Raw genomic sequence first — 24,292 nt, 5'->3', positions numbered from 1 at the left:
AAAACGAAAGAAAAAACAAAGGAAGGAAGGAAGGAAGGAAGGAAGGAAGGAAGGAAGGAAGGAAGGAAGATGTGGTATGTGTGTATACACACACACACACACACACACACACACACACACACACACACACACACAATGGAGTATTACTCGGCAATCAAAAAGAATGAAATCTTGCCATTTGCAACTACACGGATGGAACTAGAGGGTATTATGCTAAGTGAAATTAGTCAGAGAAAGACAAATATCATATGACTTCACTCATATGAGGACTTTAAGACACAAAACAGATGAGCACAAGGGAAGGGAAGCAAAAATAATATAAATACAGGGAGGGGGACAAAACATAAGAGACTCTTAAATATGGAGAACAAACAGAGGGGCTGTGGGAGGGGGGGATGGGCTAAATGGGTAAGAGGCACTAAGGAATCTACTCCTGAAATCACTGTTGCACTGTATGCTAGCTAATTTGGATGTAAATTAAAAAAACAAAATTAAGAAAAAAATGAAAATATATACATACATACATGAAATAAAAAATCAAAATTTCTAAGAATCTAAGAAACATTTATTTCAGAAAAATTAACAATGCCACTCTTCCTATGAATGACAATGATGAATAAGTAGTATTACATTAAAATAATTCAATATTGGTGGGTTTTTTTTGTTTTTGCAAATAACTCATCTTTATCACTTAAGACACAAAGTAAATGATCCTTAAATAAATGCCTTGTCTTTGGAAGAGGTGTACTCTTGAAAACAATTATCCAAAACCTACCCATGAGTAATGTATTCTGATGTTTAACCACATACATTGAAGGCAATGTTTATATGTTCCTGTAATACATACCTTTAAGTCATATTTTTTAAAAAAAATCTTAAAGGCATTTTTGTTTAAAAATAATTTAAAGTGATTAATAATAAGGCATTGTATCAAAAAGGTAAACACAAAGACATTTATTAGCAAAGAAATAGGGAAAAATTTAAACAAGCCTGCAACACTTTTGTGTATGCAATTCATCAAGAAATGTTGTAAAAGAACAAAACAAATGTTGGCTCATTCTGGAGCTTCTTTGTCATCATTAATGTATTCAGGTTTTCACAGCTGAACTGCTATACTTTGAAAAGATTTTCATGAAAGGAAACTCATACTCAATGTTTAAACAAAGCTGTCAGGTTACCAGAATTAAAATTAGTTTGAGTGTCCAGAAAATCTTCTTCTTCAAAAAAAAAATATGGTGGTCTTTATTTGCAAACAAAATAAAACAAGCTTTTGTTTAACCATGTGTATTTATTTTTGGGAAAAAATACAGTGAAAGAACAATTTTAAAGTAAGACCATTTTGTTTCATTACTAGTTCTATTTCTCAAATTGATACAAACGATCTCCTTCTGTTTCTGTCTATCTGCTTGCCTTGTCAGTACAACTAATTGTCAGGGTTGGGGAGATCTCTTATATCTAAACAGAAGATGTGCAGTTTGTAACCTGCTTAATTCGCCTTATGTCCTACATGCCCTCAGTATGGTGTTCATTAAAGTCTCAGCTGTTTTGTTCATAGCAGTGGCAGCCTAAACATAGGCTTATTTTTCTTTGTTAAAAGGCCAGATTGTGCATAAATATAACCCTAATCTGTGTGTCTGGGTGTGTGAGTGTGAGGGTGTGAGTGTGTGTGTGTGTGTGTGTGTGTGTGTGTGTGCATGTGCGTTAATGGCAAGAAATTATGAAGCATGTAAATGCTTCTTGGTTTTCCCATCACTCAAGCCACGTACCTGAACTCACTTAGTCCCTTGCCTCAATGTTTATTAACAATAGCACCACTCAGTCTTTGGAAAGAGGTTTAACATAACAGGCATCTCGAAAATCATATAAACTCCATTAAGAATGGAAAGTTAGTATAAATAAATGCTATTAATTGCCATTAAAAAACATTCTTAAGGGTCCTCATTCCTCCCCTGCAAAAAGTTCCTGGTAAGGTACAGGCTTCCAATCCTAACTGCTTCCATGTATTTGATTACACTGAAGGTTTAAATGAAACCTACTTATATTTGCCTTGGCAATAATATGGCTGAAAATAAATTACTTTTTCTGGCTTGAACAAAACAGTCAAAAGTTTTTATTTAACTGGTCCATCCACTCCATAATTTCTGTTCAATTCTGATCTGATTATAAGCAGATATTTCTATTACCTTAAGTTTTTAAATACAATATAAAAAGTAAGTCCCACTGATATGCATACAATTAATTTCAAAACTCATGTATGAACTGTATAGTTAACAGTGTTCACATGTATCAAATTAATCACATTCTGAAATCATTAAAAGTAGAAGTTATAAAAATGTGTCAAATATTTAATTACTGCTTTTTATGTGAAGTTTGATTAACAAGACAAAAGATTTATTTTTAACTTGTTACTTAGTTACTTGTGATGTTAATTTTAACATGTAATTAATTAAATGTACATAAAGGACTATTAAAATATTATGCCTGACAGCTGCAAAAAATAACTTAACCTTAAATGACTAAAAATTAAATACTGTCTATAGGTCATTTTGGCCCATAAAATATGCACTTTAAAATAAAATTAAATTATTAAATGTAGCTACCCAGATATGATGATTTTAAGAAAATAATCGTAATTGTGTCTTCAAAAGCTTTTCTCAAGAAATATCAGACAAGTGATTACAGAAAATGGGTTTATTAGGCAAAGATATTGGAGACAACTGAAAAAGTATCAGAAGATCCCCCCCAGAGTCTCCTTTTCATTCTTAAGGTTAATTTGTGATTCATTCATACTTTAAGTATTTATTTATAAAGGTGTTTTCAGATAGAAAAAGAGCAATGATTTTTACCCTAGTGTCGATCTTTTGTCATTAATCCACCAAGATTTAAGGAAAAGAGAGATTCTATACCAGACATTGAGGATGAAGCATCATAACTAAACAGTTGCTGAACATGAGAAAATTACAGGATGAAAAGCAAGTTCAGTAATAAAAAGCTGGTTAAAGATAAGACCACTGCCTTGAGAGAAAGTAAGGTTATAGCAATTTCATGTTTTATTCTTAAGGATATGAATAGAAGGACTTTTCAATGCAATATGGTACACAATCCTATTTCTTAGTATGAAACCTATCACACTACTGATGTCATAATTTGGAGAAACTTAATCATAAGGCACGATTAAAAGATAACAAACTTAGAACTTACCATGTTGTGAGTGGAACTAAAACTAAACAAATTAATCAGAAACTCAGTAGCTGACAGAAAGCCTCCCACTGGTGGCTTGGGTAACAGTCCTTACTCCAAGCACCTTGGGGGGACCTTTATAATTGGAATGACAGGTAGCACCGGCATATAAACTACCATGGTCTAAAGCAACCTTCCCCAGGGTGAATTCAAAAGGCCCAGGATCTGGTCTATGCACTTACACAAACACAGAGGGGGAGAATGAGGCACTAACATTAACCAACTTGAAGCTTCTTAAAATCAAAGAGAATAATACATTCGATTCTTCACATGTACAAGGAGAGTCTGGACAACACCAAATTATTAAAGAAATATAATTGACATAAAAAAGTGGAAATTATATTAGAGAATATCACTTTCACACTGAGAAATTTTAAGGTATGATGCTCCTGTCCCTACCACTTTCTAATAATGAAGAAAAATAAAGCAAATTGATACTTAGGATTTACTAAGTGGCTCTGGTGCTGAAATAAGGAACAGGTTTTTTTTAAGGTGCTGGGAGGTTATGATTCTGTACACATCTGAAAACATTATTGGCAGTTTTTCTGCTGTCTATGTTCAATTACTTTTAAAGATAAAATTTTTTAAAAGTATCATTGTAAAAGCCTCTTCATAATATATCAGTAAAAGTGACTCCAGAAAATGGCAGGGAAGAGAAATTCAGGGCCCTATCCCTCCACAAAAACAACTGATAAGCTGGCAAAAACTGCTAAGAATCAACTTTTGCAGAATCCTGAAATTTAGTCAAAAGCTTAACAAACAGGGGAAAGATTAATGAAGACAGAAGCTGCTACTTTGTGGTAACCTGGTGCAGGTTGTTCATGCCAGAGTGAGCTATACCGACTCTCTTCTGAAAGAAAAGTAGTTGAATGTTTCAACCCATCTGGCAGCTCCCTGAAGGAATCCTACAAGTGCTTGCCTTTGTTTCTTCTAACTGGAGCATTCGCAGGGCTGGGGCAAATTCCCTCGTGGCATTTGCTAAAAGCAGAGAAAGTTAAAAGTATTGGCCGCAGTAGACGAGGGCAGGAAATAAGTCAGGACAAGCCACAGACAAACCACATAGCATAGGTAGGAAAAGGTTGGGAGAGGAGATATGTAGGAGAATATGGACTTTCAAAAGTTGCTATGTAGCTGAGGGAACCAAGAAGGGCCATGTGCATACTCAGAAAAAGCCTGAAAAGACTCAAAAGTGTCACTTGTGGATGAACTTCATTCTCCACGCAAGCAAGAAGTAAAAACTAAGGCAAAGTTGTAAATAGCCTAGCGAAGCAATTAAGGAATGCCTGCCTTGACAAGAGCCATTATGGTCTAAGAGAGTACTTTGATCTTCTTCTTATTTTGGCTCCAGATATTTAAGGAAAATCTGTCAAAACACTAGCTGAACACTAAACTAATATAACAGAGACTTCTGTAATTACACACAAAGAATGTAGACTTTATAAAATATCAATAATAGTCAAATCATGGAAAGAGCCCAAATGTCCATTGACTGATCACTATATAAAGAAAGTGTAGTATACACACACACACACACACACACACGCACACACACACACTGGAATACTACTCAGCAATGAAAAAGAATGAAATCTTGCCATTTGCAACAATGTGGATGGAACTAGAATGTATTATGCTAAGCAAAATAAGTCATTCAGAGAAAGACATATCATATGATTTCACTCATATGTGGAGTTTGAGAAACTCAACAGATGAACATAGGGGAAGGGAAGGAAAAATAAGATAAAAACAGAAAGGGAGACAAACCATAAGAGACTCTTAAATACAGAGAACAAACTGAGGGTTGCTGGAGGGGAGGTAAGTGGGGGGATGGGTTAAAGGGTGATGGGCATTAAGGAGGACACTTGTTGGGATGAGCACTGGGTGTTATATATAAGAGATGAATCACTAGGTTCTACTCCTGAAGCTAAGACTACACTGTATGTTAAATAACTTGAATTGAAAGAAAAAAGTCATTAAAACAACAACAACCTGAAACTACCAGAAACAACAAACCCCAAGGAGGAGGTCACCACACTATGATATTCAAAACAATCCAATTTTCAACAGAAAATTAAGCATGCAAAGAAACAATGAAGTATGGCCCATTCAAAAGAAAAAAAAAATTATCAGAAAATGTCCCTGAGGAAGCCCAGCATTATACTACTAGACAAAGACTTCAAATCAATTGTCATAAATATGTTCAAACAGCTAAAAGAAACCACACCAGGAGAATAATGCCTCAACAGAGAATACTAATAAAAAGATCAACAATTATGAACAGAAACAAAATCGAAATTCTGAAGCTGAAAAGTACAGTAAATAAAACTAAAAGTAGGGGTGCCTGGGTGGCTCAGTCGGTTAAGCGGCCGACTTCGGCTCAGGTCATGATCTCACGGTCTGTGAGTTCGAGCCCCGCGTTGCGCTCTGTGCTGACAGCTCAGAGCCTGGAGCCTGTTTTGGATTCTGTGTCTCCCTCTCTCTCTCTGACCCTCCCCCGTTCATGCTCTGTCTCTCCCTGTCTCAAAAATAAACGAACGTTAAAAAAAATAAAAAATAGGGGCGCCTGGGTGGCGCAGTCGGTTAAGCGTCCGACTTCAGCCAGGTCACGATCTCGCGGTCCGGGAGTTCGTGCCCCGCGTCAGGCTCTGGGCTGATGGCTCAGAGCCTGGAGCCTGTTTCCGATTCTGTGTCTCCCTCTCTCTCTGCCCCTCCCCCATTCACGCTCTGTCTCTCTCTGTCCCAAAAATAAATAAACGTTGAAAAAAAAATTTAAAAAAATAAAATAAAATAAAATAAGCATTAAAAAAAATAAAATAAAATAAAATAAAAAATAAAAAATAAACTAAAACTCAATGAAGAGGTTCAACAGCAGATTTGAGCAGGCAGAAGAATAATAAGGAAACCTGAATATAAGTTGAGGAAGACTATTTAGTCTCAAGGGAAAAACAAAAAACAAAAACAACACAAGAATGGGGCATAGAGAGTAGAAAAAAAATGAAGAGAATCAGTGAGACCAAAGTTGGTTCTTTTTAATTTTTTTAAATGTTTCTTTATATTTGAGACAGAGAAAGAGACAAAGTGCAAAGTGGGTAGAGAGAGAGGGAGACAGAATCTGAAGCAGGCTCCAAGCTCCCAGCGGTCAGTACAAAGCCTGATGAGGGGCTCGAATTCATGAGCTCAAAGTTGGCTCTTTGAAAAGAAAACAACACTTGACAACTCTTTAGCTAGACTGACAAAGAAAAACAGTAAAATCAGAAATGAAAGTGGAGACTGCCATAGACTTTACAGAAATAAGAAAGATTTTATAAACTACTAGAAACAATTATACACCTACATGTTTGATAATCTAAATAAAATGAACAGATTCCTAGACACACACAAACTGAATGGAGAAGAAAGAGAAAATTTGAACAGACTTGTCAGAAGTACAGAGATTAGAACAATAATCAAACTATCCCCCCCCCCAAAAGACCAGGACCAGATGGCTTCACTGGTAATTCTACCAAATATTAATGATAATTAACACCAATATTTCTCAAGCTCTTCCAAAAACTAGAAAGGGAGAGAGCATTTACCTATTAGGTAAATTAGGGAGAGAGCATTTACCTATCAGGCCAGCATTACCCTGATACCAAGTGAAATAAGGATATTATAAGAAAACTATAGACCAATATCGTTTATGAATATCAGTATAAAAATCCTAAACAAAATGCTAGCAAGCCAAATCCATCAGCATTTTAAGAATATTATACACCATAACCAAGTTGAATTTACCCCAGGAAAGCAAAATGTTCAGTGTAGAAATGTAATACATAACATTAATAAAATAAAGGGGGGGAAATGACATGATCATTTCAATTGGTGCAGAAAAAGCAGCTGACAAAATCCAACATCCATTTCAGATAAAAACACTCAACAAACTAGGAATGGAAGGAAATTTCAATATAAAAAAGGGCTATTATGAAAAACTCAGAGCTAACATTAATCAATGACGAAAGACTAAAAGCTCTCCCCAAAATCACAAAGAAGGCACCACTTTTATTTAGAACTGTACTAAAAGTTCTAGCCAGAGTAATTTGGCAGAAAGACAAGGCATCCAAATTGAAAAAGAAGACGTACAATGACTGCTATTAAATGTTGACATGATCTTCTATAGAGAAAATACTAAAGAATACACAAACACACTCACGCTAATAAATGAATTCAACAAAGTTGCAGGATACAAGATCAATGTACAAAAATCAGTGTATTTAAAAAAATTTTTTTAGTGTTTATTTATTTTTGAGAGAGAGAGAGAGAGAGAGAGAGAGAGCGAGCACGAGCAGAGGAGGAGCAGAGAGAGAGGGAGACACAGAATCTGAAACAGGCTCAAGGCTCTGAGCTGTCAGCACAGAGCCCGATGCAGGGCTCGAACTCACAAACTGTGAGATCATGACCTGAGTCGAAGCCGGACGCTCAACCAACTGAGCCACCCAGGTGCTCTCAGTGTATTTCTTTAATTAGCATAATTGCAAGCCAGATAAATTCAGCAAGTATATTAAGGTTCATAATAAAAATATCTTTTTGACAAGAAGCCTCTAAATACATGTAAAGAAACACTTTTGGTTTAATAGTCTCAATGCTATCAAACCCAGAGCTTAAGATACTGTATTTAGGGGCGCCTGGGTGGCGCAGTCGGTTAAGCGTCCGACTTCAGCCAGGTCTCGATCTCGTGGTCCGTGAGTTCGAGCCCCGCGTCAGGCTCTGGGCTGACGGCTCGGAGCCTGGAGCCTGTTTCCGATTCTGTGTCTCCCTCTCTCTCTGCCCCTCCCCCGTTCATGCTCTGTCTCTCTCTGTCCCAAAAATAAATAAAAACGTTGAAAAAAAAATTAAAAAAAAAAAAGATACTGTATTTAAAGAAAATTTTGGAAAAAGGAATATCCAATTACTCCCTGTCACATTTGCATTATATATATTTGTTTTCATAACACAGTAATGGTCATTCTTTCTAAAACAGGGGTCAACATGTGTCAACCTGAAGATTCTCTCTCACTCCCTCTGCCCTTCTCCCCAACTTACACTCTCACATACTCTCTCTCAAATCAAATTAAAAAAAAAATTTAAACATAAGTCAACAAACTACACTCCATGGTCTGAACTGACTGACCTCCTGTTTTGATACATTTGTTTAGAAACTGTCTATGACTACTTTCAGGCTAAAATGCCAGGGCCCACAAACCTAAAATATTTACTATGTGGACCTTAAAAAAAACGCCAACCTCAGTTCTAAGAAACAACCTAGTATAGAAATTTACCTGAGATTAACATATGACAGTGAAACTAAGATTTCTCTTTGACCCTGTTATTATAGGTAACCAGCCTGTCAAAATCCTAGAAAAATTCCAAAAGTATGGCTGAGTGAATGTTCCAATGACTGTGACATGATTTCCAATCTAGAATGAAGAACAGAGTCATACAAAGAAGAGGTGTGCTCACAAATGAAGAGAAAATGCTTTAAAAAAAACTGTTAAACAAAGGATTCGGTTTGTAGTAGGAAATGCTGATGATAAAGAGTATCTCTGCAAAGGATCAGACTATAAGAGGATTCAGTCTCTTTCAGGAAGGAAACAGAACTATTACCAACTAAAAAGGTTTGAGTTAATTGACAGTTGTAAACAGAGAGGGTAGCATACTTTTTTTTTTTTAATAATTTGCTATTCCAAGAATCCCTAGTCCTGAGTATTCTGTATATTTCAAATAGGTTAAGCATGTATATTCTATGTTAAACCGGCATGATGAATGAAGGGAAAAGGTATGGTACCACTTGAAGAAGTAAAAAGCAATGAAAGAGGAACCCTAGATTGTTTTTAACCAATAAATATTATTTTCAGAGCCATTTTACTTTAAAAAAAAACAACAGAAAGTATGGAGTTCTCATACAACCCTCACCTTCACATACATAGTTTCCCCTAATATTCACATCTTGCGTTGGAGTAGTACATATGCATCATATGTAATCTGATGCATCAATAGGTATACATTATGATTAACTAAAGTCCATAATTAATGATTTACTCTTTATGTTGTACACTCTATGGGTTTTGACAAATGTATGACTCGTACCCACCATTACAGTATCATACACAATGGTGTCACTGCCGTAAAGATTCCACTGTGCTCCACCTATATATCCATCCCTCCCTCCACACTACATCCCACCCCTAATGACAACCACTGGTCTTTTTACTGTCTCCACCGTTTGGCCTTTTACAGAATATTATCTTATTGGAATTATATGCGGCTTTGCAGACTGGCTTCTTTCACTTAGCAATATGCATCTATGGTTCCCCTGGTCTTTCTGTGGCTTACCAGGTCATTTCTTTTTATCAATGAGTAATGATTCTACTGAATACATGTACCACAGGTTTATCCATTCGACTACCAAAAGCCATCTGGGTAGATTCCAGGTTTTAGCAACTATGAATAAAACTGCTATGAACACTGTGCAGGTTTATATGTTTTCAACTCATATGGGCAAAGACCAAGGAGTGCAACTGCTGGATGATAGGGTAAGAGTGTGTTTAGTTTCATTTAAAAAATAAATAAATAAATAAAGGGTTCCAAACTGTCATTCAAAGGGGTTGTACCATGTTACGTTTCCACCAGCAGTGAAGGAAGAGTTCCTGTTATTCTACATCTTCACTAGCATTTGATGATGTCAGTGTATTAGATCTTAGATATTCTAAAAGGTGTGTACCAGTATCTCATTTTAATTTTTAATCCCCTGATGACCCATGATATTTAGTATCTTTCCCTAAGTGTATTTGCCATGTGTATATCTTCTTTGGTGGGGTTTCTGATTAGATGTTTTGTCCATTTTTTAACTGGGTTGTTTGCGTATTGTCGAGTTATAAATGTTCTTTGTCTATTTTACATATTTTTGATGTTTATTCATTTTGAGAGAGAGAAGAGAGAGCACATGTGCATGAGAGCTGGGGAGGAGCAGAGAGAATCCCAAGTAGGTTCTGCACTGTCAGCATGGAGCCAGAAGTGGGCTCAAACCCACAAACCATGGGATCATGACCTGAGTGGAAATCAAGAGCTGGGCACTTACCTGACTGAGCCACCTGGGCACTATTTTTTTTATCAGCTATGTTTTGCAGAATTTTTTCTCAGTCTGTGGCTTTTATTTCCTTCTCTTCACAGTGTCTTTCAAAGAAAAAATGGTCTTAATGAAGTCTAACTTATCAATTTTTTCTTCCATGGATCATGCTTTTGGTTTTGAAACTAAAATGTCATTGCCAAACCAAAGATCACAAAGATTTTTTCCTATATCATCTTCAAAGAATTTTATGGTTTTGCATTTTACATTTGTACATTTGGGTTTATGATCTAATTTTTGTGAAAGGTGTAAAATCTGTGTTTACACTTTGTTTTGTTTTGGGGGCATTCTTTTTTTTTTTTTTTTTCAAGTGAATATCCAGCTTTCCAGCACTACTTATTGAGAAGACTATCTAGTCAAGATCACTTAACTGTATTTGTATGGGTTTATTTCTGGGCTCTCTAAAGTCAGGCAGTGTCAGTCTTCTAACTTTGTTCTCTTTCCATGTTGTGTCGGCTATTCTAGATGGAACTTAGATTATAATAGATAAATTCTATCTAGTCACACGGGGAAGTGACTGAACAAATGCATAGAACCAGGTTGTGAATGTCTTTAAGGTTTCTTTCAAACTTTACTTAATCTAAGAAAACTCAGGCTGCTAGAAAAAAGCAATTAACTTCTTATACTTGGCCTTCTTTGATAAAACCAGTCAATGTTTCTTTTAAAAATCTATTCCATTTTAAAGATCAAACATTTAAATAATCGATTCCAGTTACTTTTCTAATATTCTATAGTATAGGCCAAGGAATCAATAGACAAATCATTTTAAAATTCAAGATAGAATTTAGAGATCAGGTATAATGAGAATCTAATTAGGGCCAAATGAGAACTGTTGGTATACACACACCAACCAAGCAGCAGGTTACCCATGCTAAACTCAAGACACTATTTAGAGAATTACCTAGACTAATTTTCCACTATTGCTAAGTTGTTCTATTAGAAGCTACACTATTCTGACTCATTTAAGAACCTGGTAAGGTGAAGTCAGAACTGGGGACAAATAATGAAAACCAATGGGAGATTGTTGTATAAACATTTACAAGTACTGAAAAACTAAATATACTCTACTCCTATGAACCCCCTCCCTAGAAATAAGAACTATAGTTAATTTTTCAAAGTCTGTGGGTTCTCTAAGCTTCTTGCATTTTACATTTAAATATTATTTACCTAATTACTCTTATGCCTGCTTCTTTCTTCACTTGCAATTTTACAAAATGTTGTCATTAACCAAAGGCAAAAAAGGAAAGAAGATGAATGCAACAGAAACTTATATCAATCAAACTAGGCAAAAAAGATTGTCAAACTAATTTTTAAGATTAGAGTATTGAATTATCTGGATTGCATTTATATCCCTTCCACATAAAATCACCACTTGATTACATGATAGCAAATCTTGCTGTCATGTTTACAGAGAACAGGAGACCTTGCTAATTATGACTTGGTTGACAATTCATCTGCTTCCCCTTAGTCTGCATATATAGAAACAGAAATATAACCATTTATTCATCCCTGGATCTTCTGACCTCAACACAGAGTAGGCTGAGTAGAAGAAGAGCTTTTTATTATATTGGCTATTAAAGTGAATTCTGAGGTAAGAAATATTCATATGAAACTCTTTTTTAATTTTTTAAAACAGTATTTATTTTTGAGAGACAGAGAGAGGCAGAGCCTGAGTGGGGGAGGGGCAGATACAGAGGGAGATACAGAATCCAAAGCAGGCTCCGGGATCTGAGCCTGACGTGGGGCTCGAGCCCACAAACCAAGAGATCATGACCTGAGCCAAAGTTGGACATTTAACCAACCAGGCCACCCAGGTGCCCCTAAAATGTTTTTAAAAGCAGATTTGAAAATAAAAACTTTTTTGCTTCCTACCATTTTTATATTCCACATCATTCTATTCCTCTCCATTATTACAGTGATTAATTAGAAGTGACCTATTTTATGATACTCAAAAATGTTATAAGCAAAAACCAGATAAAACTAACACTTAAAATTTTCCAGAATTTGTGTTCCCTTCCAAACTACCATTAAAAGTTTCCAAAACTATTTAAACAATGATACATAGGACATGTATTGGTAAGAGCCAAAAAAAGATATTTTTTATTTACATTCTTTTAAGCTTTGCTTTCTAGATTTATACTTTCTCTTCTATCACTTTATATCTAGCAGCTCTTCCACAAAATCACTCAGCCCATTAAAAGTTTCTTTCTTTCTGTTACAAGAAACCGAGAATACATTATTACATTTTTCTATGTGAAGTATGCTATTAAATAATAGCTTGTACACTAATTAAAGCAAATCTAATTGTGAGAACACATTGACATTGTTAAAGTAAATTACTCAATTTGTTAATAGTTTCATTTCAAGTGACCTTAATTGTATTAATTGTGATACTAGCAAATTAAATTGAAGAGCATTAAATACATTGTTCTAATATGTCCTAGAGGAGCAAATTTTCCATTACATCAGCAAAGAGAAAATAATGATTATGTGCCCCCACCCCCAAGGTCTCTGTCTCTGTCCCTCCCTCTCTCTCTCTCTTTCTCTCTTTTTCTGTCTCTCTCTCCCTCTCTCTCACACACACACAATAGGTCATACAGAAAAGGTCATACTAGACTGCATTTAATATTAGTATTTTAATACCCATAGCAGGGCCTTAAAGAGAACATGTACAAGCAACTGAGTTTTAGATAAATGGCTAATTTTAAGGCATTCTTTTATCTCAGATTAAGCAGAAATTACTTCACCATTATAAATAGTTAAAATGTTGAGAATGAGGAAATCAATAAAGATTGGTACAGAGAACTGCAACGTGAAAATATATTTTAAAAATCATACAACTGTGTACATCAGTCATTACTTACTAAATGCCTAGTATCAAGTCATAAGAATACATATTTTAAAAATAGTTATGGCCCCGGGCACCTGGGTGGCTCAGTCATTTAAGCATCCAACTCAGGTCATGATTTCACAGTCCGTGAATTTGAGCCCCGCAATGGGCTCTGTGCTGACAACGCAGAGCCTGGAGCTTGCTTCAGATTCTGCGTTTCCCGCTCTCTCTGCCCCTCCCTTGCTCTCATTCTTTCTTTCTCTCTCTCAAAAATAAATAAATGTTAAAATAAAAAAAAATAGTTATGGTCCTCATTTCTTGAGAATAAATTTAATTGTTCAACAGAGATAACAATACAGACTGTTAAATAACTCCCAGTCTTTAGAATAAAATCTACACTCCTCAGCTTGGTTTACAAAATCCTCAATCTGGCCTCTGCCTATTAGGCCCAAACTGTGCCACTGCCATGCCACCCATGATGGCCCAGCCACAGTGATCTTTTTCAATTCCTCGAATATGACAGGCCTATTCCTACACTGGGTTAGGGACTTCCTTTGTATGAACTCTTCCCCTTTTCAGAACTGATAGTTCTCGCTGTCAATCTCAATCTCTCTCTCTCTCTCTCTCTCTCTCTCTCTCTCTCTCACCAATTTTGCATGCCTGGCTCCTTCTCATCTGTCATTTACACCTAGCTGATATATCATCTTCTTAGAGAAATCTGTGACAATATGAAGTAGGCACCCAGTCATTCCTCATAAGATTATCCTATTTTAATGTTTTGCCTAGTATTTATCACCTTCTTATATATGTATTTTTATTTCCGTACTTTTTTTTTTTACCATTCACATGGTAAAATGTGATTTCTACTGAGAGAAAGCACTTGGTCTACTTGTTTAACAGCTTATCTCCCAATACTAGATGATCAATAACTATTTTTTAATGAATGAATGAGAAGTCCTGTGGCCTACAGCCCTTACTGCGTGTGATAAAATCTATATGCCACTATAAATCTCTATTCATTAATCGAGTATCACGAAAATGTCAACATGTCATGTCAACACGTCTGACTGAAAACCTATTAAGTTCAGGGGCTCCTGGCTGGCTCAGTCAGTAAAGCATATGACTCTTGATCCCAGGGTCATGAGTTCAAGCCCCAAATTGGGCATAGAATTTACTTGAAGAAGGAGAAAGAGGAGGAAGAGGAGGAGGAGGAGGAGGAGGAGAAAGAAAAGAAAAGAAAGAAAAAAGAAAGAAAGAAAGGAAAAACCTTAAGTTTCATAATAACAGATCTATTCACAAGACTAATTAAAGATTCAAACTGATAGCACTGTTCTAAGCTTGGTCAAAATCAGTCATATTCTATTAAAATTGTCACTCAATGAAAATGCTAGGAAGTCAATTGTATTTAAGTCTCTCCACATTTGGAAGATGAAGGGAGGAGAAAAGGGAAAGCAGGAGAATTATTAGTACTTAAGCACACATATTCCCATAACATAAATGTATTTGGTTCACACATTGCCATGTATGTGACCTGATTAAGTAAAAGTTCATTCTCACTGTTTGTTGATAAATTAAGGCTAGAGGGTGGTTTTTCTGACTAAAACAACATATTTGTACATTCTGAAAAGATAAAACAATCACTATAATGTATAGGAATACAATAATTACGAAGTGGTAGAAAATCATTTCCAAAGACTCAAATAAATTATATGTTTAATACTGGAGACATAATAAAAGTAAATAACTTGAGCCATACAGGAGTGCTAATTCCTAGGGTCACATGTACCCCAATGTTTATAGCAGCACTATCAACAATAGCCAAATTATGGGAAGAGCCCAAATGTCCATTGACTAATAAATGGATAAAGATGGGGCGCCTGGGTGGCGCAGTCGGTTAAGCGTCCGACTTCAGCCAGGTCACGATCTCGCAGTCTGTGTGTTCGAGCCCCGCGTCGGGCTCTGGGCTGATGGCTCAGAGCCTGGAGCCTGTTTCCGATTCTGTGTCTCCTTCTCTCTCTGCCCCTCCCCCGCTCATGCTCTGTCTCTCTCTGTCCCAAAAATAAATAAACGTTGAAAAAAAAAAAAATTAAAAAAAATAAATAAATAAATGGATAAAGATGTGGTGTATGTGTCTGTGTATATATACATATATATATGTATATATACACACATATGTATATATATATATACATATATACATGTGTGTGTGTGTGTGTGTGTGTGTATACACACACACACACACAATGAAATACTACCTGGCAATGAAAAAGAATGAAATCTTGCCATTTGCAACAACATGGATGGAACTGGAGAGTATTATGCTAAGTGAAATAAATCAGAGAAAGAAAAATACCATGTTTTCACTCATATGCAGAACTATAGAAACTTAACAGAAGACCATGGGGGAAGGGAAGGAAAAAAAAATAGTTACAGAGAGGGAGGCAAACCTTAAGAGATGCTTAAATACAGAGAACAGGCTGAGGGTTGATGGGGGGGTGGGGGCAGGGAAAATGGGTGATGGGCATTGAGGAGGCCACTTGTTGGAATGAGCACTGGGTGTTGTATGTAAGTGATGAATCATGGAAATCTTCTCCTGAAGCCAAGAGCACACTGTATACACTGTATGTTAGCTAACGTGACAATAAATATTAAAAAAATAAAAAATAAATAACTTGAGATATTACAATTTTTATGACTTACTAGCTTCTTAATTTCTTATATTTGAAACACTCAGATTTTCCTAAAATGTGAAAACAAGAGTTTGAAGCTAACATAATATTTCTGATCGTGTGCTTTCCTATATTCCACACATGGGATTCCTTCTCAGGAAATTCAAGGAGGAGTAAATGGTCAAACTCCAGAGTAAAGTACAAGTATTACATGCAAATGATTTCATATTTCAGAACACCTATTAAATTAATAAGCAAGGCCTCCTTACAGCGAAAGTATAGTGACAGCAAACTAACTTATTTTTAATACTCGCAAAATACAAGTTTAGAATAAAAAATACTTGAGATCAAGGGCACCTGGGTGGCCCAGTAGGTTAGGCTTCTGACTTCAGCTCAGGTCATGATCTCACAGTTCGTGAGTTCAAGCCCCGTGTTGGGCTCTGTGCTGGCAGCTCAGAGCCTGGAGCCTGCTTCAGATTCTGTGTCTCCCTGTCTCTCTCTCTGCCCTCCCCCTCCACCACACACACTCTCACTCACTCACTCACTCACTCTCTCTCTCTCTCTCTCTCTCAAAAATAAACATTTAAAAAATTAAAAAGAAAGAAACATTAAAAAAATACTTCAGATCAAATTAACAATATATAAATAGGGTAAAGTATGTTTTCAAAGCTTTTGTACAGAGATCTTTTAAGGATAATGTTAGAGAACAACCACAGAAAAATCTACATTTACAAATATGAAGGAAAATCACAGTAATAACCAAGTAGCTACCTCTTTTTATTACAAATTACATAATTTCCAAACTGTTAAAATATGAAGTAGGTATCAACATCTACCAGTGCAATACAGATTAAAACTCTGTGCAGTAAACTGACTATTCTCCATCCTCACTATTTAACAAGATCACTGGATCTTTAATAATTGTAAAAATTGAGTGTTTTAAGTGAAACAGACAACGTGCTTAAGTCTACAAAAAAAACTTACGAATATCCAAGTATAATGGTATTTAAATGTTTTTTCTTTAACTACTATTAGGTGAAAAGAGAATTTTACCAAAATATAAAAGCTCTTTTGAAAAATACACCTGGCTGTTGTATTACATAGCACAGCAAAGGAGAGGATTTGAACTTGGGAATAATAGGTCTTGGGGTATTTCCGCTAGAGGAAGAGCAGGAGAAATACAGAAGAGGGATTGAAGAGGTCCTGGATTATTTTTCCAGAGTAAGATTTAAATTTTTTCTTGCAATTTCAACTTCCCTGGATATTCCACTCTTACCTCTAATTGAGTAAAATCAAAGTAAGAAAGCCTGTGATCTTTAAAAACAGTAGTTTAGATAGATACAGTCTTTAAAATTGGTTAATGCTACGAAAGGAGTTAGACGCAGCATGAGGGACCTGGAGAATTGTACTTGTAAGGGACTAATTATTCATTTCACTACTATGCCATGGGGGAGGGGGATCTGTTTTAATATGTAAATGAAAAAGAAGGAGCTGTTGTAGGAGATGCCAGGTGATAAGTCCGAAATACTTTTCTAAGTCCTGTGAGCTCGGAGCTGGATTTGTCATTATTTAAACAGCCAAAACTCTGGCTCTCCTCTGGCTCTTTTCTGGCCCCACTAATTAGTAAAAGCAAGTAACATAATTCTTTGATAAGAAATCCACTATCATTTCACCTAAGTGGGGTTTTTTGACTACCTTTTTTTAAGGTTTGAAGATAGTACTGCCGCTCTGAATCACCTATATCTGCTCTAGTTATTCCTAGACCCAGGCAACCAAAGCCACCAGCACACGACCTCCCATTTGTGGAGATCCAATGGGGTAAAGGCTGACGAAGCATGGTAGAAGAAACATTCCTTTGCAGACCAACTTGTGCCCAAGGGGGTAGTGACAAGAGCTCTTGCAGGGCTATAGTTTGTGTCTCCCCCAGGGACAAGAGTGAGGTCTCCTTTGATCCTAAGACCCTGGGAAATGAGTAACAGTCAGGTAATAGCCACAAGGTGACTCAATGACTCTTCACAAAACCCCAACTCTAAAAGAGCCTCTCTCTTCAGGTAAATAAAGGGAACTGCCATGCCAAAAGAAAATTTGAAATAAAACTAAAAACCAGATGCAATTAATAAGGAATGGACAACTCAATGGGGAAAAAAAAAGGATCAGAATTAAGTTCTGAAGACAAGTCTTTTATTTCAAGGATCTACATTTTACAAGAAGTGAGTGCCATTGTTAACGTTAAAATGTCTAACTTGCTAAATCTCAATTCACCATGAGAGCATGAATACATAATATTCACCTATAACCACCCAAATCTCATATTAAAAAGTAAATCGGCCCTTCCTCACTATTCAACTATTTTGCCACTGACATTTAACTGCTATCTTTTTATGTTAATTCTGAATCAGATTTTTAGTTCACTTCCATCCACTCAAATGAGTTAATGGTATCTTGAAAATGGCTTAACCACTAGTTACAGATCATCAATACTCTTTCAATCACCAAATCCTTTATTTTCTCTTTTTGTACTCTTTAACCTATGCAATCCTTGAAGCATTGACCTCTTTGGACCTTCTGGAAGCTCTCATATATCTGTAGTTTCTATAATTTTGGCACTCCTCTAACTTTCCCCTACTTTAACTATTCCTCCAATATTTTTTAATACTATTCTATTTACCCAATTTCTAATCATGGAGAATTTCTATATAGCAATCTTCAGCTCTTTTCCTTTCTTTGGATTAATATCTGTCTCACATACTTTGAGCTGATTACCTCTGAAGGATGACTCTCTGATCTCTAACTCACATCCTTTCAAGCTGAAATGTTGCACTTTCAACTTCCCTTGGGACAGCCTGATGTAGAGAAACTGGGCATGGCATATTCATCACTCTCTAATTTCATTTCTACCTATTGTCAGAGCATTTAACAAAATCTGTTCTTAAGGAGGCATTTTTAAAATATTTTTTTAAATGTTTATTTTTGACAGAGAGAGAGAGCACACGTGCATGCGCATGAGCTGAGGAGGAGTGAAGAGAGAGAATCAATCACAAGCAGGCTACGTGCTGTCAGGCAGAGCCTGGACATGGGGCTCAAACCCCTGAACTGTGAGATCATGACCTGAGCCGAAGTCAGACACTTAACCGACTGAGCCACCCAGGCGCCTCAAGAAGACAGGTTTTAAACCATCATTTTATTTATCTTTGTTGTTGTTACTGAAGAACTTCCAAGTCACCCTATTTAACAATCTTTACCTTCAACAAAGCTCCCATTTTTCTTGACGGCTTTATAGTCTTACAGTTTTCATCTCACTAACCTGCCTTTTACCTTGATAACTACAAAGAATTTTTTTAAAAGACGTTGCTTTATTTTTTGTATTTTATTATTTTTCATCATTACAAGTGTACTCTTTAATTCCTATCACCTATGTCACCCTCTCCCCACCCACCTCCCCTGTAGTAACCATCAGTTTCTTCTCCATAGTTAAGAATCTATTTCTTGGTTTGTCTTTTTTTTTTTTCTTTTGCTTACTTGATTTATGTCTTAAATTCCACATATGGGTGAGATCATATGCTATCTGTCTTTCTCTGACTTATTTTGCTCAGCATTATACTCTCTATCCAAGTTGTTGCAAATGGCAAGATTCCATTCTTTTTTATGGCTGAATAATATTCAGTTTATGTGTTTGTGTGTATTTGTGTTTTCTTTATCCATTTATCTATCGATGGACACTTGGGCTCCACGAATAATTTATTAAAAAGATACTTCTTGCAAAACTTTCTAAAAGTAAAAAGATCAGTGGGGCACCTGGGTGGCTCAGTTGGTTAAACATCCGACTTCAGCTCAGGTCATGATCTCACAGTTCGTGACTTCTGTGCTGACAGTTCAGAGCCTGGAGCCCACTTTGGATTCTGTGTCTCCCTCTCTCTCTGCCCCTCCCCCACTCACTCACACTCACTCTCTCTCAAATAAATAAAAATTTTAAAAAAATGAGTGTTTGCCAGGGGTTGGGGGAAGAATGAATAGACTGACCACAGAGGATTTTTTGAAAATACTCTGTATGATACTGTAACAATGGATGCATGCTTTATACATTTGTCTAAACTCATAGAATATACACTACCAAGAGTCAATCTTAATGTACACTAATGTGCCATGTAGGTTACCAGTTGTAATAAATGTACCACTCTGTTGGGGGGTGGATGGGAAATATCTCCTCCTCTTAATTTTGCTGTGCATCTATAACTGCTCTTAAAAAAATTAAGCCTTTAAATTAAATTTAAAAAGACTTCAAACCAAAACCTATCTAAATTAGTGCAGATCCAGATTGTTACAGAGAATTAGTGAAGGTATGGAGCTAGTTTGCTGGTTACCACTTAACAGTGTTCCATCAAATTAACAAATACTCATGTACTATTCCCATATCCCCTTCATAACTCCCATCACCACACTATCTATACTTCATCTCCCTGGACTCCTCCATCGCTTCCAAAACTTTCTACTCTGCCCTCTTAGAATCTCCTTCCATGATAGTAAACTTTCTTATATTCTCAAACCATCAATAAATTCTTCCAGCATCTACTTCCTTGCTTGTGTGTACCTCCTATACCTTTTGTCCCAGGACTGCTTTTCTTTGTAACCAAATCCTAGGTGCTGAGTTATATTGGACATAATCATGCAAATTTATAAGCTTGTATGCCTATAAATTATGATGTCTTATCTCAACTTGGTACCCAAGGTTATATATTCTTTATCAAATCATCCTAACCTTTGTCACTCTCCACAAATCTTCAAATACTTCATCTTATCACTGACTTTCAGCAAATCACTTCACCGTAACTTATCAAAGAGATTAAAACATCACTGATACTGCCCTGAACTCTGTTATTGAACTAATGAACCTACTGTATCTAAATTTATGTTCTTTTCCCCTTCCCTCCTATTATTATGATGAAAATAATGACCCCTCTCTGTCTACAAATCCCTCCATCTTGGCTCTAGACTGCACATTTCCAAGACCCTCAGACATTTCTTCCACTGATTTAAAATTTTTCAAGTACTACCATTACTTTTCCCTCTATTCCTCATACCTGTTTAGTACAGAGCATGATTAGTTTATTTGTGATATAAATTACAGTTATGAATATAGATTACCCAAGATTGTGGATTCTTGAGATTACAGAGCACTCTGCTTGTCATTGTTACAATGACTCTATCCTGTGCATACTTCTATTTGCTTAAACCTTTAGCTAACCTTGGGCGGTTTTGTTTATTTTCTGCTTAACATCTTGGCTTCTTTGACTCCACACTCTCCTAGTTTTCCTACTACTTCTCTAGCCACTCTTTCTTAGTCTCCTTTACAATACCCTCCTCTGCTACAAGGTCTTTAAACTGGCTTTCCTTAAGACTGCTTCCAGGTCCTCTTCTCACACTAGGTGCTGTTATTGGGTGATCACAATCATTCACACTGTATTTTGCTACCACACTTAAGCTGAAAATCTTTATCTCCAGCCCAAACCTGTACACTAAGTTTTAGACCCATACATCAAAATCTTCAGGATGTCTTCACCTGAATGTCATAAGGCGCTTCTAACTCACACATGAAACTAAACTTACAATCTTCTTTGCCAACCCCCATTCTACCTGCATCACATAAAGTTCCTCCTTGTAGAGATCCTTATCTCAATACAGGCATTATCAAAGAACTGGTCAACTCACAAAGCTGAATGTCACTTCAAGCTTCTCACCCTTATCACTTCCTTATATCCAAATATCAAGTGCTGTCAATTCTACCTACTAAATATCTCTCAAACGATTCCACTTCTCTCCATTTCCAGTTCTATACTTTCCCAATATAGGCCACTATGATTTCTTACCTAGAACACTGCAATGACTTCTTCACTGTAGCCATAATAATCTTGTTAAAATGTAATTCTGGCAATAAGATTCCTTCACTAGACTGCTTACTGTTCTTAGGATCAAGTGGCTTCCTGGCCCTGATCATCAGTCTCATTTGTGGCCATTCCTCCTTTGGATGCTAGCCTCCAACCACACTGAAAAAGGTAGAAAAGGCAATCACGTAGCACATACTCTTTACTCACTGGCTAACTGGCTAACAGCTACTCATCTTTCAGGTTGTGTCTTTATTTTTTTATTTTTTCTTCTTCTTATTTTTTTTTTTTTTTGAGAGAGAGTATGCAAGTGAGCAAGGGGCAAACAGAGAGAGAGAGAGAGAGAGAGAGAGAGAGAAAGAGAGAGAAAGAGAGAGAAAGAGAGAGAAAGAGAGAGAAAGAGAGAGAAATAGGGCTCACCCAAAGCAGGGCTCAAGCTCACCAGAAGCTGGGCCAGCGCTTACCCGATGGGGGGCTCATGCTCACCTGATGTGGGGCCTGAACTAACCAACTATGAGATCATGACCTGAGCAGAAGGGGGATGTTTAACCCAGTGAGCCACCCAAACAGCTCCAGATCGTGTCTTAGATATCACACCTTCCTTGACCCACAACTACCACAAATTTATGTTACCTCAGCATACTATTAGTTACTTTTGGAAAGTACTTACATTCTCCATTTTAACTGGCCACTTACTTTTCTCTTCCTGGTCCCCCAACTCTGGCTATTAACCATTACAACTAACACTCGGAGTTATGTTTATCTTTTCCAATGTATAAATTATCTCCATCATTTGAAACATATTCAATAAATATTTATTGAATGACAACAAACTTTAGAAGTGATGCAAACTTAAGAAAAGCCTATACCACAATAGGTGTTGATTCCACAATGTTTCATATGCAAAGTTAACAATATTTGTATTGGTAAGTTGTATAAACCAAAAATTAAGAACAGTGTCTTCTAGAATTTTCACTAGGAGCTACATATATGAAGCATATATATTAAATGTAAGTATACTTTGGTCTATGCTGCCATGTTATGGCCACAAATATCTTGAACAAATAATCATTTATTTCCTTAGTTTTCCCTTGCTAAATAATGTTTCCTGTGGGTTCATAAGGATATCACAGTTGACCTTTATTTGCCAGAAAGCTCTCTCCATTTGTTCCTTATGGAAATTTTGATTTGGGTCATAATGAAACAAAAAATGGAAGAAGTGAATTTTAAGAAGGACTTCAAAGAAGGAGAGGTCAATGAGACCAAAGGAAGAGAGGAGATTATACTGACTTTTTAAGCCCTAAAGGAAACAAAATTAAAGTACTAAAATAATCAGGGGATAAAACAGACTTCATACATTACAACTTAAGACACAAAGGAGAAAAGCAGATGGAAAAAAAGATACATGGAATAATTATTGAAGGAATCAAAGTAAGTGAAGGAATTTAGACTGGTAAAACACAATTCATTCATCTGTTAGTTAATTCAGTAGTGTCCACGGGCCAATAGGTATACAATAGTTCCTGCCCTCATACAGCTTACACTTAGACAAGGAGACAAACAATAAACAATGAAACAAATAAATGTAGGGTTACATTTAAGGATGAGTGCTGTGAAGGATTCAAGAATAATGTCAGAGAACAATGGCATGTGGGAAGGCCCAGAGTTTAGAACTGGCTTAGCACATCTGATCATGCCCAGACAAGCAGGACAGCCATGAACATCATGGTCAAGAGTTCAGATTTTATTTTTAGTGCAATGGAAATAAATGGATATACAGCTTTTACCACTTAAAAGCTGTAAGCCAGGGAAGGAAGATTTTCTTCCCTCCCTAAAATGACTCCTGCTAATTATAATTAGAACAAAGGGTTTAAAATAAGATAACTTAGACAGCATCCTATACTTTTGTCAGGTATCTTCCCAAAACAAATTCATCTTTTACTCAAATCTAAATCCACTTCCACTATATGGAAAACAATATTAAAGATCACAATAGGGCTGCATCATTTTATTATATCAACTTCAGTGAACTATTTTAATTAATACCAACTCATTTAGCAATAAAGCCAGGCACTCCCTTGTAGTTCTACAATTCTATGATATTATAACAGAAAGAAAAGAAGACTGAGGACAAAAACAAAATTACAAGAGTCAAAAATGGAGTAGGCAGGATATTCTGAATGTCTTGGATTTTTTTTTAGTTAGGTTACTAAATATTTTATCCGTGAAAATAGAAAGAAAGCTTTGAAACAGATATTATATAAAAAGCATTACATTAAGTAATTATCTGAATACTATAAAAGCTGTAAGTAAGAAGGCATATAAAATTGAAACTAAAAACTCTGGCAATATGTAACAAAGTGCTATTCTCAAAAGAGACTTAATAGAGGAAAATGTTCTTTTCCTACAATGAATAATCATGAATAGTTGAACAAACATTTTGGGTTTTTTTTAATAGTTTCAACTGAATTACAGGTAGCTTGCCAATTACTAATTAATGCCCTTTGATCAAAGATCTTGAAATTTAAAGTAG

The 24,292-nt window shown here is 36.1% G+C and overlaps 1 protein-coding gene and 1 pseudogene across 2 annotated transcripts in view; both read right to left on the bottom strand.

The window, feature by feature from the left end:
* The window catches only part of LOC124526486 (protein-L-histidine N-pros-methyltransferase-like), a 70,242-nt pseudogene extending 48,736 nt beyond the window's left edge, over positions 1-21,506 (bottom strand).
* TBC1D5 (TBC1 domain family member 5) overlaps positions 1-24,292 on the bottom strand; it is a 549,135-nt gene that overhangs the window by 325,508 nt on the left and 199,335 nt on the right. The window lies entirely within an intron of this gene.

The sequence above is a fragment of the Lynx rufus genome, unplaced genomic scaffold, assembly GCF_022079265.1.
Source record: "Lynx rufus isolate CCGP_SWC_20201006 ecotype Redwood Valley unplaced genomic scaffold, mLynRuf1.p SCAF_5, whole genome shotgun sequence".
In the NCBI taxonomy this organism is placed as follows: Eukaryota; Metazoa; Chordata; class Mammalia; order Carnivora; family Felidae; genus Lynx; species Lynx rufus.
The sequence above is the reverse complement of the archived record's forward strand: the minus strand, read 5'-3'. Positions and strand labels throughout refer to the sequence as shown.